Source organism: Rhineura floridana, chromosome 9 (assembly GCF_030035675.1).
Source record: "Rhineura floridana isolate rRhiFlo1 chromosome 9, rRhiFlo1.hap2, whole genome shotgun sequence".
Classification (NCBI taxonomy): Eukaryota; Metazoa; Chordata; class Lepidosauria; order Squamata; family Rhineuridae; genus Rhineura; species Rhineura floridana.
Genome location: NC_084488.1, coordinates 105,409,697 through 105,427,000, shown reverse-complemented (window position 1 = coordinate 105,427,000; position 17,304 = coordinate 105,409,697). Strand labels below are relative to the sequence as shown.

Genomic DNA, 17,304 nt, shown 5'->3' with positions numbered 1-17,304 from the left:
TTATTATTATTATATTATTATTATATTATTATTATTATTATTTCATCCTGTACCTTCTGCCAAAGGAGCCCAGGGCAGCAGTCAATACTAAACCAATACAATTAAAACTTCTAGAAACAGTTAAAAATTGCCATCTAAAACAATTAAAAACTACTTTCTAAAATCAGACTTCTAAAACGATCACCTTCTCTCAAACTAATAATTTCAGGGTTGCCAGCAATAGGACTTCCAGCCACCAAATGCCTGTGTAAACAGGAATGTTTTTCACTGTCTCCTAAAAGTTAATAGTGAGGGAGACTGACATGCCTCATTAGGAAGGGGATTCCACAAATGGGGAACCACTCCCCTGCTGATTGTAGGGCCCAAGATGATTGATATTGGGGTATGTGCTCTTTTTGGTACTTGGGTCCCAAGCCATTCAGGGCCTTGTATGCTAGTACTAGTATCTTGAGTTGGGCCCAGAAGCTCACTGCAGTGCTCTCAGGACCAGTGACACATGGTCCCAGTGGGTTGTCCCACTTACCAGTCTCGCAGCCGCATTCTGCAGTAGCTGCAGCCTCTGGATTGTCTTGAAGGGGAGCCTCATGTAGAGCCCCTGTCCAGGCAGGAGGTCACCAGAGCATGGACAACTGAGGCCACACATGGCTTCCCTCAAAGAATCCTTGGAACTCTAATTAGTACAGGGTGCGGGGAATTGTATTGTAGTTCTATGAGGGGTAAACTATAGTTCCCATGATTACTTGAGGGAAGCCATATGCTTTAAATGTGTGTTAAATGTGCTTTAAATGTATGGTGTAGATATGACTGAAGGGTTATCGTCCTCCCCTCCCCTCTTCCTTCTTCTTCCTCCCCTGACCTCTCCAGCCCTCCCTCACTCCCTCTTTTCCACCTCCCCCCATAGTCAGTTTTACCTATCCTAAACATGATTGCCTGCATCATAGGCTCCTGCTGGGAGGAAGGATGGGATATAAATCAAATAAATAATAATAATAATAAATAAAATAAATAAATGATTGCACTGGAGTAAATCCCACTGAACCCAATAAACATGCAAATGATCAAACCTGCCCTCCTCCTCCCCTTCCACTCCTGCCTGCTCCCATCCCCCTCCTCCTCTCTGCCCTTCCTCCCCTACCCCTGCCCTTCCTCCTTCTCCCCTCCCCACCCCCCTATGGTCAGTTTCACCTATCCTAAGCATGATTGCTGGGGAGTAAATCCCACTGAACTCAAAGTGTAGTTTGTGCAGGGTCTCTGGAGACCCCCATTCCCCTCACAGAGCTACAATTCCCAAAGCTGTAGTCCTGCTTTTGTGCTTTCCTCTTTAACTTTCATCAGCAAAGTGTGAATAGGGTGGGTTACAGCTTTATAGCATACTCCTGTGCATCTTTATTCAGAAGTATGCCCCACTGTGTCCAATGGGGCTTACTCCCTGGTAAGTATATTGAGGACTGCAACCTTAAACACTCCAGGCCTTTTTATTTTACTTTCAATGCAAAGCTAAAATTTTGCTCCATTCATCTATATAGAATACCTATCAAATGAAAGAGAGGAAGGCCAAATAAGAGATGGATTGATTCCATAAAGGAAGCCACAGACCTGAACTTACAAGATCTGAGCAGGGTGGTTCATGACAGATGCTCTTGGAGGTCGCTGATTCATAGGGTCGCCATAAGTCGTAATCGACTTGAAGGCACATAACAACAACAATAGGTCTGAGAGATAAAGGCATTTCATGATGGTGCGCAGAGCAATCGTATGCATATCTATTCAGAAGTAACTCTTATTGAGTTAAATAAAGCTTACTCTGAAAGAAATGAGTATAGGATAGGATTGTAACCAAAATCTCCAGTGCATCACTTCTGAGTGTTGCTAATGCAGTATAAAAAGCAAGAGAGAGCCATTTTAGAACAAAGTATACCATCTGATCAATGTAGCTCTTTTGTTCAGTTTATGAGCCCTGGAAATTAAAATTCTGGTTTTTTGCATCACTTGCCAAAATACCTAGCTGGAACATGGCCTGGCTGGGGTAGATTTAATGTTATCAGAATTTCAAACTCATCTGGAAATGAATTCTCAGAAGTTGCTCTCTGTGGTGTGATTTATAGAAAAATAACTTGCAGAAACAATGGTGCTCATTCTCCGCTTTTATCTGTCTTCTTGGAGCTCGTGCATGCCAAGGCTTTGTGCTATCTATCTCTGTCAGACTCAGGCGGTGTTAGGCGATGGTCAAGGGGGTCCCAGTTCTGGATGTCCTGCCTGTCCTCTCCTCCCATAGCCTTTTTTAAAAAAAATCAATTTATTTTCAACTTTGCTTACAGGGCTGCTAGGCATGCTGCAAAGCACAATGCTGGCCAGCCATCTACTGTTTTAATTTGCTCAGGGCCCTAAATTTGCACCTATACATATGCAGTGTAGTAAAGCAGCTTTTGTCAACTTTTGTGTCCCCAGATGTTGTTGGACTACAATTCCCATCATTCATTGGCCATTCTGGATGGGGTTGATGGGAGCTGTAGTCCAACATCATCTGGGGACCCAAAGGTTGGGAAAGGCTGGATTAGAGTATTGGACTAGGACACGAGTGGGAAGCATCTGGCCTGTGGGCCAACTTTGGCCTGCCAGGGGGTCAAATCTGGCCAATGAAGCCAGTTTTTAGAAACCACACCCACCTGCCAATCAGCTGATGTTACTCCAATGGGGGTGACATCAACTGATGGGCAGGATGTGATTCTCCATTGGCTGTGTGTGCCAATCCCTCCCCCCCCTGTGAACTGGTGCATGCAGTCAAAGGAGCAGGAATTAACCTCCCATCAGCTGATGAACAGGGGTTAAATTCTGCTCACTTTGGCTGTGTGCACCTGCTTTCCTGCTGAGTATAGGTGTGTGCAGCCAAAGCTCAGTGTGGGGCTGTCTGAAAGCCCTTTTGCAAACAGACCCACACTGCTCTTTGAACCCGTCTAGATCAATGCTGTGCTGTTTGCAAGAGTTTTCAAACAGCCCAACTCTGTGGTTTGAAATCCCAACAGGCAGACCTTCAACAGTGACAGATGGACACCCACCCCACATGTCAAATGTGACCCTCCAGGGGTTGCGGAGATAAGAATCTGGCCCACTGACCAGAAAAGATTCCCCACCTCTGGACTAGGAACTTGGAAAACAGGGTGAAAATCCCCACTCAGCCATGGAGATCCCTGGCTGACCTTGGGCTAGTCCCTGCCTCTTGACCTAATCTACCCCACAGGGTTGTTGTGAGAAAAAACTGGTAAAGGGGAGAGATCCATATATGCCACCTTGAGCTCCTTGGAGGAAAGATGTGATATAAATGTAATAAAAATAAATAAATGAGCATATGCAAATTTTTGCCATGGCCCTGTATCCTGAGTCTTTTTAGCAATGCCCCTGTACATAATTCAGGTATAAATTACCACAGATAGATAGATTAATACGATGATGAAAGACAGAAATTGTCTGGTATTTTTTTGTACTTGCTGTTTATTAAAGATGATTTAACCTGTGCTGTCAACTGCTTAGAGTTTTGTTTAAATTATAAGCAGCATATCACTCGTCCTAAATAAATAAATAAATACGATGGGCCTCTATCCAAGACGACTGCCTTCTAGCCTGGGGATTATTTCTGTCTAACTCTTGCATACTTTTGCATTGTCTCCTACTCCCTCAGCCAATCAACAATACAGTATGTACTTCGGTGCCTCTAGAGTTAACTGTCAGATTTCCTCTCCCTTCCCACAAAACTCTGTCCCCCTAGCCCAGCCTCTCCTTCGTGTCAGCCTCTAGAAAGTAGCGATTGGTTCAGTCGGAGAGTCTCTTTGGCTTTCCCATTGGGTGGGAGGCGGCGGACACGTCAATCGCGTAGGCAGGGCTCGCTAGCTTGCTGGGGGAAGGAAAACTTCCTTGTTATTGTGAGCTCGCCGCAGGAAGCCGAGCCAGAGGTGCCCCCACATCTGGGACTCCCGGGGTGCCGCGGCAGGAGCAGCCCAGACGGAGCCGGTGAGTGTTCCAAGGCGGCGCTTTCGTTTCGCGGGCGCTGCGGCTTGCACGATGCCGACTCTCACCCGTTGCAGGCTTAGGGGTAAAAGGGAGGCATTGACTCACTCGGTTTTCGAGAGTCGTGGTTGGGGTGGAGACCGTGCAACCCCCATTCTAGACAGGCCCTCTGAGATGACTGGAGCTGCCTCCCGAGTGAACGGGGGTGAGATCGCTGCCTTGAAAGGGAGGAGAGCCATTGAAGCCTCCTAGAAATTACTCTTGGCAAGCTTCTAGCGCCATCCTGTTAATATGGCCTCGCTGGCTTCGTTCTCTTTCGACGGGGCGGGTGAACCAAAGAAAAAATCCATTTTGCAAAAAAAAAAAAAGGGAGGGGGTTGTTCTGACTGCTACTCTTTTGACTTTCACTCTCTTTTCAAGCTCACAGAGCCTGACTTTTAGGCTGCAATCCTATGTACACGCTTAATCTGGGAGCCCAATTGCGACCATAAGAAACCCCTCAGCCCCCGCTGGATCAGACCAAAGGCCGATCTAGGGCATCATCCTGTTCTCACAGGCGGCAATCAGCTGCCTGTGGGAAGGCAACAAACATGACATAAACGCAATCGCATCCTGTGGGGTTTATTTCTGAGTAGAGATCGCATGCATAGGATCGCGCTGTTTAAAGGCTGAAAGATGGAGATCAGTGATGGCTGGTGCCCATTGGGACTGGTCGAGCGGAGGCAGGGCCAATGACAGGCAGAGTCAACTAATTTTGTCCCCATCCTTCTCCCTGTTGAGTTCTACAAAAGGCAATACTGAGAGCGGATCGCTAATGTGCCACCCTTTTGGGCAGCTTGTAAGAAGAAAGGCAGGCAAGTGAGGGCTGGTTGAGGACAGAGCGAGTTTGGTGGGACTGTGCCCCATTTGCCCTGATAGACCCGCTTCCACTGATGGGGGATAAATACCTCTGTATTTGCATAGAGCCCCCCCCCAACTCTTTCTGCATTTATTTCTCCTACATAATGGAGGGAAATGTCTCAAACGATTGCCAGCCGTGTGCGTGTGTGAATATGTATGAGATTCTCTCTCTCTCTCCCCCCCCCGTCTTTCCAGCAACAGTTTATTACATTGTCGCAGATCCGACCTAGCGTCGGGCCGAACGATCTTGCGGATCTTGCGCAGGAGAAGTTCCTGCTGGCTTGTGCCCACAGTTTCTTGACGGCAAGAGCGCTTGGAAAAGCAGCTAACTTCCCCCCCCCCATCTTTCTTTGGTCCCTGGGTAACCTTGGGCCAGTCACTGCCTCTCAGCCTTAGAGGGAGACAATGGAAAACCCCCTCTGAATACCACTTACCATGAAAACCCTATTCATAGGGTCGCCATAAATCGGAATCGACTTGAAGGCAGTCCATTTCCATTTTAAATTCTTTGCAGTCGTTTGCTGGTTTTATCTTTATTTTTTTAGAGCTGGAATGGTAGTGATGAATTTCCCTTGGCGGTATGTCTGTGCCTGTAAGGGGGGGTGCGCTAGTCAAATTGCTATTTCAGGAACCTGTCTATGACCTGCGTGCAGAGACATTCTAGCGGTGGCTTGGACGCGATGCAGTAATTGCACACGCGGCGTATGTCTGTGCATTGGAAAGCAGAAATCGTCCGGGCGTATAGGCACATCGAGGCGGCGGCTAGTTTCTTGGGAGGCGATGGCGGTGATACAATTTCCCTGTCGTGGCCCTGTCTGCTTCCCAGTTATCCACCGAGCAATAGGACCGAGGGGGTATTAGCTTGTCCCCTCCCATCAGCCAATTTCCCGTAGCTCCTGACGAGCTCATTCCCGTGTCTCGCTTTCGAGCGTGCGAAAGCCCCCTTTGCAACTCGTCGTTTCGGATTCACACCTGGAGTGTGGGCATTTCGGGTTATCTTTGGTCGGCGCGGCGTATTTTTGGGGGGGCTGGGGAAGATACACGATGGCGATCGATTTAAAATCCAATCGCGGAGGATTGCCACGATGGACGTCTAAACATCTCGAGCGCGTTCCCTTCCCCCTAAAAGGGTGGCATCGTCGCCTCTGTTTGCTTTTTTGGCTCGGCTTCGCTCCGAGGGATACTGAAGCGGAGGAAGAGGCACCACACGCCCGGCTGGCCTTAAAAGCGGGGAAAGACGGGGGCGGAGCCACGTGCTCCAGGGCGCCTATGCTCTTCCTTGGGCTTGAAAACCTAGCCTGTCTGTGGCTGCGCGTGCTGGGTGTACGTGCTGCTGGTGCGTGCGCATGCACAGGCAGGCATCCTCTGACCTCTCTTCTGCTGCGTTCTTTTGCAGAGACCAATTGATGGGATGCATCAGAGGAAGGTAGTTAGCAGAAAAGCGGAACTCTTCAGATCTTAGGCAGTTTTAGAGATTGGCACATCTTGGCACTTTTTGTCTTCTCCCTGTTTATGGGATTGCTGTTGTGCATATAGATGTAGCGTTGGCCACAGTTCTCAAATACACATAGAACATTGTTAGAAGGGCAGGACAGTGGCTGAGGCAGAGATTGTTTCCAGACAACCTGTTAATTGAGCATTCATCCAGATTTGTTTGTACAAAGTTTGTGGGGTCGTTCAACAACTTTGGCTATTTATTGAGCCTTCATTCTAAGTTGTTTGCAGGGAGGTTAAACAATGTTGTGTCAAGCAAATGTTATTCCACATTTTCCTGTCCCTTTTGGTGAGCAGTTAGACTAGTATCAAACAAGGACCTGAGAGACCAGGGTTCGAATCCCCACTTGGCCATGAAACTCATTGGGCAATCTTGGGCCAGTCACTGCCTCTCAGCCTAACCTACCTTACACGGTTGTTGTGGGGATAAAATGGGGAGGGGGAGAAACATGTATACCACCTTGAGTTCCTTGGAGAAAAGGTGGGATATAAATGCAATAAATAAATGAATAAATAATAAAATAATTGTTAAAAGTCCAGTTCTTGATGGAAAGGAGGTTTGTTGCCCAAGGACTCCCAACATCAGTTGCGCAACATCAGTTTGCCAGTATGTGATTGAAACCCACAAGGAAATGCCCAGAGTTAAAAACAGTAAATTGGACAGAGCTGCCAATGGCTACTAATTATGATGGCTGTGTATGATGTCTGCTGCTGGTGAGGGTGCTGTTGTGCTCTGTCCTGTTTGTGGGCTTCCCATAGGCACCTGAGGATGGGCCTTTGGCCTGATCCAGTAGAGCTTTTCTTATGTTCTTAAATCTCACTTCTCTGCTGTGAGTGAAGTAGCCTTTGGCAGTCTATTCTCAGGCTGCAGATGCACTAGTTGCTTCCAAAGCAACCAGGCTGTTTTCTCTGGCTGCATTTTTGAAACAGCTCTGCCCACGGCTGGACACATCTCCCTTCCCCACTGCTGATTTGCACTGCCCACAATGAAGTATTGGGCCAATCACTGTGTCTGCCTGAGCCTACAGCAAAGCATTTTCATTGGGCACACCTGGAGAAGCAACAGGGTTGATGGCTGATAAGTTTTGAAGTCTGTGGGAAGCTGACTTCAAGGTAAACTCTGCTGGAGCTGCAACGTCCAAGGTTTAGGAGCAAAAGGGGGCAGAGTTTGCCTGGTGTCCCCACGTTCAGAAAATAGAGGCGAAGGTGCAACGAACAAGCACAAACGCAAGTGTGCCTACCCTCACTGTCCTACCTGTTGTAATAGGGGAAATAATCATACTAACTTGCCTAAGTAGCCACATGTGAAGCACCTTGAATGCTTGGAAAGCACTATGCAAATTAGAACTTAGTATTATTATAACTATAGGCCAGGAGACACCACTATAGGAGTATGAATGAGAAGCTTGGAATTGGGAGAGACCTCAAGGTTGGATCCTGTTACTATGCATGCCAAGACTTGCCTTTCATGCGTCATAGGAAGCTGCCTTGTACTGAGTCAGGCCATTGGTCCCTCTAGCCTAGCATTTGTGTATGCCAGCCTTCCAGATGTTTTGGTCTGGAACTCCCATCAGCTCAAGGCCAACATGGCCAATGGCAAAGGATGAAAGGAGGTGCACTCCAGAACAGCTGGTCTTCTAAAGGCTGGTGTAGATCAGTAGCCCAACCTTTTCTGATCTGGGACCTACTTTTAGCCTAAATACGCATCTTGGGAGCATCTGTTTGTATGGCGGGAATGCTCCTTGTGCAACCCACTATAGATCAAGCTGCAACCCAGTGGTGAGTCTTGTCCCAATAGTTGAAGACTGATGGTCTACCAGCAGCCTTTCTCAATCCTAAGGTCCCCAGATGTTGCTGGACTACAACGCCCATCAGTCCCAGCCAGTATGACAATGGTCATGAATTAAGGGAACTGTAGTTCCAGCAACATCCGGGGACCCAGAGGCTGGGAAAGACTGATCTACACTGAGCAACAGTGACTCTGCTGGGGTAGACAGGGGCCTTTCCCTGCCTTTTGGAGTTGTCAGGGACTGAACCTCGCAAAAGGTTGTCAGGGACTGAACGCAAAAGCATGTTCCCTATCCCCAGGCTATGCCTGTTCTTTGCTCTTCTTACTCTGCAATACACTGCGTGCATTGATGGTGCTTTATAAATACTATTTTGGTGCTCTTGGGAATTGCAGGAATTGCTCCTGGGAACTCCCCCAGCCCCCCCAAAAGAATACGTAATTTGTTCAGCTGTACTTTCCGTGTTCATTATTGTCCTTTATTATGCTAATATTACAATGACATTTTTGGGGTCTTTGAGAAAAGATTCTCTTCTCGGTCATTGTTTATTTATTTATTTAATTTATATCCCACCCTTCCTCTCAGTAGGAACCCATGGCGGCACAACAAAAACACTCTAAAACATTATAAAAACAGACTTTAAAAATATATTAAAACATAACAAAGGAGTAGTCCTCTCCCCATGTTGCATATTGTTTGTGTGGCAAAAGGCCACAAAGGCAAAAGGCCCCCTGGACCACCAGGGAATTGGCTTTCTTTGTGTAAGTTGCAGCTGACGTGTCCAAACATATCAGTTCACTTATTAATGCCTAAGCCATGGGCTGTGTGGCATTAATGGATTCAGGGTTGCATATATTAATGAACCTGTCTGAAATTGTTCAAACTAGTCAAATCAGATCCAAGGGATCATCTGAAAACACATGATGTGAGCTGGATTCCCCCCCCCATCCCTGCATATACTGAACAGACATAGAGGGGAGGGGTGCCAGACCAGGCCCACTGGCACCACACCCAGCACCTGCCCCTGCCCATTTGTTCCTGTGAAAGGAGCTGTTAGCATGGCCACAGAGCTGTGTGTTAGATAAGATATATCTATCTTATCCTACTAGGCTACTGCTGGGAGGAAGGGCAGGATATAAATCTAATAAATAAAATAAATATATTTCTTATACATATGTAGTCAAACAAGTTAATTACAGCTTAGCATAGTCCAGCTTGACTAGTATTGTAATCTTTAATCATATTACTAAGTGCTTTATGAAACGGTCCTTTTGGAAATGGAATATCAGGGATTGTCGTACATCATTAGTCCTGTCTGATTTGTGACCTTTTATGATGCACCATCCTCTATTTCATCACTCCATGCTTTCTATTACTTATTAACCCTATTCAAGCATTTGATATTTTCTGAATGATTGAAGGGGCCTGCAAGAATGCGCAAGCATAGCCTGTCCGTCAACACTGGCCACACCCCCAGCGCATGATAGACCAGGGCTCCTGTCTGAGTGCAGGAAAGCCTGTACATGTGGCTTCAATTGAGCTGATAACATGTGGGCTGGAGCAGAAGACTCCTGTCACAAGGGTGAGCCCCACACATTCCCACTGGCCCTTTCATGCATTCGGATACAAATATCTGGATAGCACTATTGCCATTTAGGGTTTATCCATTTTAGAGAATTGGACAGAAAGACATTATTTGAGTTACTGGACATGGGAATGCCATACTCTAGGACAGTGGTTCCCAAACATTTCCCCCCATGGAGCACTTGAAAATTGCTGAGCCATTGGTAGACTGCTTTCTAATTTTTCTGCCTATTGTAGCAACTGTAATGCACTGTGGTAGGTGCAGTATGTTTTTAATTGTATTTGTATTGCATCTTTTATTTCTTACATTGTATTTTATTGCATTACAATTTGAATTGTATGGAATGCAGATTGTGACACAATAAAATACAATACAAGAAATAAAAGAAACAATACAAATACAATTAAAAATAAATAGCAATATTTAATAAGTACAGACATGCCACCGATCACCCGAATGAAGCTCATGGACCACAGTTTTGGAACCCCTGCTCTAGGGAATGCTCTTAGGGGCTAGGGTTCCAGTTACAGGACACACAGGCCTTTAGCAACATACTCACTGATGAGGGCAGGGCTGCAGAGACAACACAGTCCAAATAAACCAAGGTGAATCGCACGGAATCAACATAGGTCCAAATGTGACCCAGAGACAAAGTCAGGTGAGGCAACAGCCCAACCGCAATATCACAGGGAGTTTAAGCAAGGTGCAACAGAGCCAGGGAAGGAGCATAGAATCAGCCACCAAAGAACAAAAAACCAGATAACTGCATTGTTTATAGCTATTGGAAGGCTTATGAGGGAGGCCAGATATATTCTGACTTCCTAAACCACACCCTAACCACAGCTGCAGGCAGTGAAGGAATATCAGGGATTGCTTACTTACAAGTAGACCCCTTACAAGTAGACTGACACTCCAGGTCCATACATATATACTGTGTTGTTGCGCTTTGGCCTGGCTTAAAGCTTTTGGAGCTGTGTTCTTGCGGATTGAGATGCAGCTCCACCACCTCCTCTGATATTTCCAGAGGTTCTTCATGAGGTATCAATCTTGGGTCCCTCAAGGTGATCCTCGGCATTGGATTCAGGAGCCCCTGCCTGCTCCTCAAGGTTCTCAGCCTGTGGAGTCACTGCTTTTTTCTCTCATTCCATGCCTCATAGGGCTAGGTATGACAGAGAATATGGTTGATCCCAAAGTACACTGGATTATAACGGGGAGCCTTCAAGCATCAATGTTTGTTTTTGATTATACTGTAATAAAAAAGAATCATCCTCCAATTCCCAGAGTGCTTTAATGATCAAACCTCTTTCCCAGGGAACTCTACAAAATAGCTCTGGGAAAGGAATAAGGGTCCCCTAAGAACTCTCAGCACCCTTAACAAACTACAGTTTCCAGGATTCTTTGGGGGAAGCCTTGACTTTTTAAAGTGTTATGATAGTTCTTGAAATGTATAGTGCAGATGGAGCCACAGTGGTGCTTGCTTCTGCATAAACTCACATAGGAGTGTTCTGTAAGAGACTTTCGTCTTAGTTGTTTATGAAACCTTAAACTGGAACATGCTTTGACAGAATCTGAAACGGTTGTAGTTGACTGAAGCCACATGTCAAAAAAACCTCCTGTTAAATGAAGATGATGAAAGTGGCAGCCATTTTGTCTTTATGGCAGGAATGGGCAACCTGTGGCCCTCTAGATTTTGTTGGTCAGTTTGTATTATCATGCCATAATCAAGTATTATCCTGTATTGTAAAGAAAAGCTGAGGCTGAATGAGGGGCTTGGCTGAGCCCATCTAGTAAATTCATGACTTAGCTGAGATTTGAATTAAGGATGCCCCACCTTAGTCTCTAATGGAGGACAGGTGACGCGTGGCCATCCAAATGTTATTTGGACTCCAGCTCCCATCAGCCCCAGCCTGCAATGGTCAATGATCAAGGATGATGGGAACTGTAGTACAACAACAGTTGCAGAACAACATGGGGAAAGATGCTAAGTTATAATATTTCAGAAGTTCCTTGGCTTTGTTTGTTTGGTTTTCCAAGGGTCTGATGTCATCCCCCTCTATAAACAGAACAATTATTATGAAATGTTGACATGCTGGTACCTTTTTTTTACTAAAAACAGTAAGATTTATAAAAATAAAATTAGGGCGAATGCTGGGGATACAGCCATTCCAATGCAGATTTTTGGCACACCTTGCAGGGAGTGCAAATAAATTGCAGTGTTATGGAAGAAAGCAGTAGCACTCAATAAAATTACGACAATAACGCTAACTGCTTGATCCCATCTGTATTTTAATGGGCCATTTAAATAATTCAGTGAACAAAATGGCCTATGAATCAATCTGAAATCTGTTAGCCACTATTAACCTTGTGGTTGAAAGCAAACAGTGCAGTCCAAAAGTCTGTTTTAGAATAGCCGTCTAAAAACATGCAAGTTGAAGAAAGGGGGGGGATAACAGAAATGTTCAGTTACGAGTGTTTTGAAAAGACAAAGTCATACTTGATTAAATTTTGGAATAGTGATTCTAATTGCTTTCATATCCTTTAAGTCCACAGGGATGGGGAACCTGTGGCCCTCTAGATGTTGCTGAACTCCCAGTTTCCATCAGCCCCAGCCAGCATGGCAAATGGTCAGGGATGATGAGAGTTGGAGTCTAGCAACATCTGGAGGGCCACAAGTTAGCCACTGCTTCTTTAAGTGTTTATTTCTCTCTGTCTTTGTGCTTTAAATATATGTAATGGTGAGTATTTATCATTTCATAGGCATAGGCCCAGCAGTTCATATGGTGCAGTGAAACTGTGGTGTGGCTGTCGTGCATATCCTTTTGACATGCACCTTCCTTCTTGATGGGCACCCTCTGACTCCCTCCTGCACTTCCTGATTCCCAGTTTCCATAGTGTCCAGTTAGAGAAAAATATGGTTCCTACAAACCTAGGCTGTCTCCAGATTAGAATCAATCAGTGTCAAACTGTGGTTTCTAATTTTGGTTTGGGGATATACTACGGTTTTTGGAAACCATTGTCTGCCCAATTTGGATGTCACGACAAACGATGGTTACAATGAATCAAGAAGTGTGGGAATTGAAGCACCCAGGACAAAGTGGGAGCCTGACGTCCAAATTTAAGTTTGGTTGTGATGTCTGAAGCTTATTTACCTTATTTGTTGTTGTTATGTGCCTTCAAGTTGACTAATTAAAAAACTAATATCCTTCCTTTCAGGGAGAATCATCCCAAAGCTTCCTACAACAAATATAAAAAACATTTTACACAGAATTTGGAAGACAGTTTTAAAAACAGCAGGAGGTAAACCAATCAAGCCAGTAGAGATTTCCTTGAGGTTCTTGATATATTTCCCCCCTTTCATTTGTACATATTTTGTTCTTTAAGTGTCAATGAAGAAAAAAAATCAGCCCTATTGATTAAAATGTCCCACCCTAGATTAAAACTGTCCTCAACTTCAGATTAAAGTTTGCAGCAGTTCTTTAAATTTTCAAATGACTCCTGTTGTGTCAAAAAAATACAAGACGCTTTGGCTAGCATGTTAGGTTTGAGTTGCTGTTTTAATAACACATTCCCTTCCTCCTTAACATTTCAGTAACTAGTTCTAGGTAGTTAACTCAAACACTGCCCCTGTTTAACAAGTGGTGCTATTGAAACTCTATCCTTTCTTTAAGTGTGTAAGCCATCCCAATCGCAGAGAGATTTGTAGATTGACAGTTTAGGTTAGTAATAAGGTGCAGTATTATTTATTTATTGGTTGAATTTTTTTATTAAATAAGGCAGTGCTAGAAACCTTTTTTTTTTTTAAATAGTTCCTGAGTCATTGAGTATATGGGCTCCAGAGTGGCACAGGGCTAAATAAATCATTCATTTGCACCTGGTGATTTTTAAAAAAACAGCCCTGCAATTACTAAATAACTGTTCAAGATGGTAAATAAAGATGAGCCTCCTTGAAGCTGTTCATGTTCTGTATGGCAACTAGTTTTGCTGCAGCGCAGCCTTAATAAGAGAGAGGGTAGTGAGCTGAAGGCTTACATTACCTTTTAACAAAGCAGCTTACTTCCAAGATCCATGTTGCAGATGTGGCTCATCCACATTGTTTTCCCTCTGGGGCTAGCAACTCTGGGACCAGATAACAGCACTCTCATGGTCTGATTTGGCCTAGGGATTGCCAGTTGTCAACTTTGCCACCAGTGTTTGGATATTGAACTGATACTATAAAGAAATGAATCACATCAGCTGATCTTTCAGTACTTAATTTGGTTTCGGTTATTTCTGTTGAGACTGAGCCTACGTCTATGCTCTCCAGAGATCATAGGGGATCTGGCCCTACTACAGTCCTGAAACAGCGGTGGATGGAGCTTTTGTTTCAGTACTGAGGTGGGGGGAGGAGCCATTACGTGATGTCAAGTAGCCTTTCTCAACCTGGTGCCCTCCCGATGTTTGGGACAACAACTCACATGAGCACCAGTTCAAAACATTAGCAGGCCACCACTGCAGGAATACAGTGAAGGGCTGCATTTGGATGTAAACCACATTTTAGCACTACTTGAATGAGCTGTGGGCTTGTGCACTCCCTCCTCTATCATAGCTGTAAGGAAGAGATCGGAAGAATCTGCTTACATTTTCAACTAACCACAGTCAATCAATCAATAATTTATTTCAGTCATAGACCAGATACACATAAATACAAACAAGTAAAATATGTCGGCAACATACATACAATCAGTTTTTATAAGGATTTGATCAATGCTTTCCTACAAGAAATAGAAGCCGCAATATATTTGGCGACTTTATACGTAACCTGGGGGGAGTAATCACCCAATAGGTAATCGACATAAAAAGGTTCTGGTCTACCAGGGAAGGAGGCTAAAATAGGGGAAATTAGCTGTTGCCTTAGATCATGGTAAAAAGGGCATCTCAATAAAACATGGACATTAGTTTCCGTTTCTTCATTGCCACAGGGGCAATTTCTTTCTCCGTATGGGACTTTGTTGAACTTGCCCTCCAAAAGGGCAGAGGGGAGAATATTCATTTTGTTTGTTTTATCCAAATAAATGGACAAATCATGGTTAGTATTAACTATGGTTTGTCTGAATGAGCTAAGATCAAATCATGGTTTCAGATACTGGCTTTTTAAGATAAACAATAGTTAAAACTATTTACAGTTCCCAGTTCGGACAAAACAACAAACTATGGTTAATTGAAAATGGAAGCAGATGCCTCCAATCTCCTTGCTGCCACACCAGAGAGGAGGAGGGGGTCTCATGAGCCTGAGCCTTGTTCAGTTAAGCACTGTAAACCGTAGTCTACTACTGGCTCCAAATCAGCTCTACCTGACTAGCTGTGTGCAGGCAGTCACAGCAGCACAGGCTCTACATCTGCCTCAGCAGCTATAGTAGGGGATTTTGATTGTGCGCTCTCAGTCTCACTCTCTGTGACCTGCACTGCAACTTTCCCCTCTTAAATATGTTATCAATGCACATTATCTGCAGGGGCAAAAAAAAAAAAAGGCTAGAAAGGACTTGAGTTGGAAGTCAACTCCAAATGCACAAACCTGGGTCCTGGATGCTGGCAGTGTCTCTCACCCCTGTGTCAGGTTCCTTAGCTATATAGCTGAGGACTGCTTCACATGGATTGGCCTAATTGGTTTGGGATGATGCACTGTTGGTACGATGGGCATCTGCCTAATTTACTTGAATGTTTTCAGTTCAGACACTGACTTGCAATAAAACATGAGCGCTGAGGACATGGAATGCTTGCCATGTAGACTGTGGAAGGAACAAGCAGTAAATTTACATAATGAAGACACTGTCAGTAGAAGCAAATTTGTTCTGGCATTAATGTCACATTGAAAAAGAGCACTGAAGTTTTATTTGCTGCTGTGACTAGACTGCCAGCTGGCAAGTGGCATTTAGATAATGGTCACCACTGAACATGGGTTTGCTTTGAGTGGTGTGCTTTTAACTCCCAGAAGAGGAATTGTTTTACCAACATGTGTAGCATCACATCAAGTACTGAAAGGTGTAACGTGGAATTTTCATTCTATTTTTGTTGTTGATTTTCAAGTGTAATGTTTTACTCAAATGCTTAAAAGAGGATGCCCTATTTAGTTGTTCGTTTTGGTATTTTTTTTTTAATAATGTGGATTTTTCTTTAGCATTTGATTTTTATTTTATGTTTTAAGATTTGGTGTACACTGCTTAGAGCCCCCCCAAATGTAAGTGGTATGTAAATGGCCAGAATTAAATACAAGAAAATAAATAATGAAATAATTGGCATTTGGTAGTGTTTTTAGGTTGGGGTGATACAGGCTCTTGACTTGACTCTGGGTGCAACCTCTACAGGTTCCAGAATGGCCACTGGAGCTTATGTCATATGCTGCCACGCTGATGCCCAAGGAAGGCTTTTTTCAAACCTAGCTGCTGCGTGGGAGGGGAGAGCATGAGGGAAGGTGTGGGCTGGATGGGGAGACCCCACATGCTGCTTCTAAGAACATAGGAAAAGCCCTGCTGGATCAGGCCAAAACGCTATCTATTCCAGCATCCTGTTCTCTCAGAGGCCAGTCAGATGCTTATATGAAGCCTGCCAATTTTCAAGCCAGAGGTTCCCCAGCCTGGCATAGTAGATAAAGTGTTAGACTAGGTCAGGGGTGATCGGGGTTCAAATCCTCACTCACCCATGTCTCTTGCTGAGTGCCCTTGGCCAATCACTCAGGCCCCATTTCAAGTAGTATTATGCCACTTTAAACAGTCAACATTCCCTCAAAGAATCCTGGGAACTGTAGTTGCCAAGGGTGCTGAAAGTTGTTAGAAGATCCTTATTCTCTTCACAGAGCTACAATTGCCAGTTTGGTTTAACAATCAATCCCTCTTCTCAGGCAACTTGGATGTCTGGAGAACTGTAGTTCTGTGATGGGTGAAGCATCTTCAAGGAGTTTCCATTCCTTCATAGAACAACCTGAGACTGTTCTTGCCACAGCTACTCCTCTCACAAACTGACAATAACACATGTGGCCACATTCACACACCATACATTCATTCCACTATTATTCCACTGTAAACAGTCACGGCTTCCCCTGGGAAGTGTAGTTTTTGAAGGGTGCTGAGAGTTGTTAGTAGGCTCCTATTCTCCTCATAGAGCTACAGTTCTCATAGTGGTTTAACACTGTCAATCCATCTTCCCAGAGCTCTGAGAATTGTAGCTCTATGAGGGGAATAGGGGTCTTTTCACAACTTCACGCATCCTTCACAAACTACACTTCCAAGGATTCTTTGTGGGAAGCCATGAACTATTTAAACTGGAATGAAGGTGGAATAAATGCATGGTGTGAATGTGGCCCCTGTCAAGCCAACTGATGCTGGAGGGAAAATAAAAGTATGGAACGTTTGCATTCCGGAAGGGTAATCTATGTGAGGCTTCCCTTGTGCTTGATCTGGAAACTGCAGTTAGTGCAGAATGCTGCAGCATGGCTGCTGACAGGAGTGAGACCATGTTACGATAGAACACCTCTGCACTAGTTGCCGATTTGTTAGACCAAGT

General features: G+C 44.6%; 1 protein-coding gene across 4 annotated transcripts in view; it reads left to right on the top strand.

The window, feature by feature from the left end:
• Positions 1 to 3,865: 3,865 nt before the first annotated feature.
• The window catches only part of LOC133363727 (probable E3 ubiquitin-protein ligase HERC3), a 72,283-nt gene continuing 58,844 nt past the window's right edge, over positions 3,866 to 17,304 (top strand). Inside the window, exons 1-2 of one of the 4 annotated variants that reach the window (XM_061583039.1) lie at positions 10,827 to 10,931; positions 12,982 to 13,065. The gene's annotated coding sequence lies outside the window, so the exon portion shown is untranslated. Of the gene's footprint in view, positions 4,006 to 10,826; positions 10,932 to 12,981; positions 13,066 to 17,304 lie in introns of those variants that run through there. The other 3 variants (XM_061583043.1, XM_061583038.1, XM_061583040.1) reach the window with 3 other exon arrangements.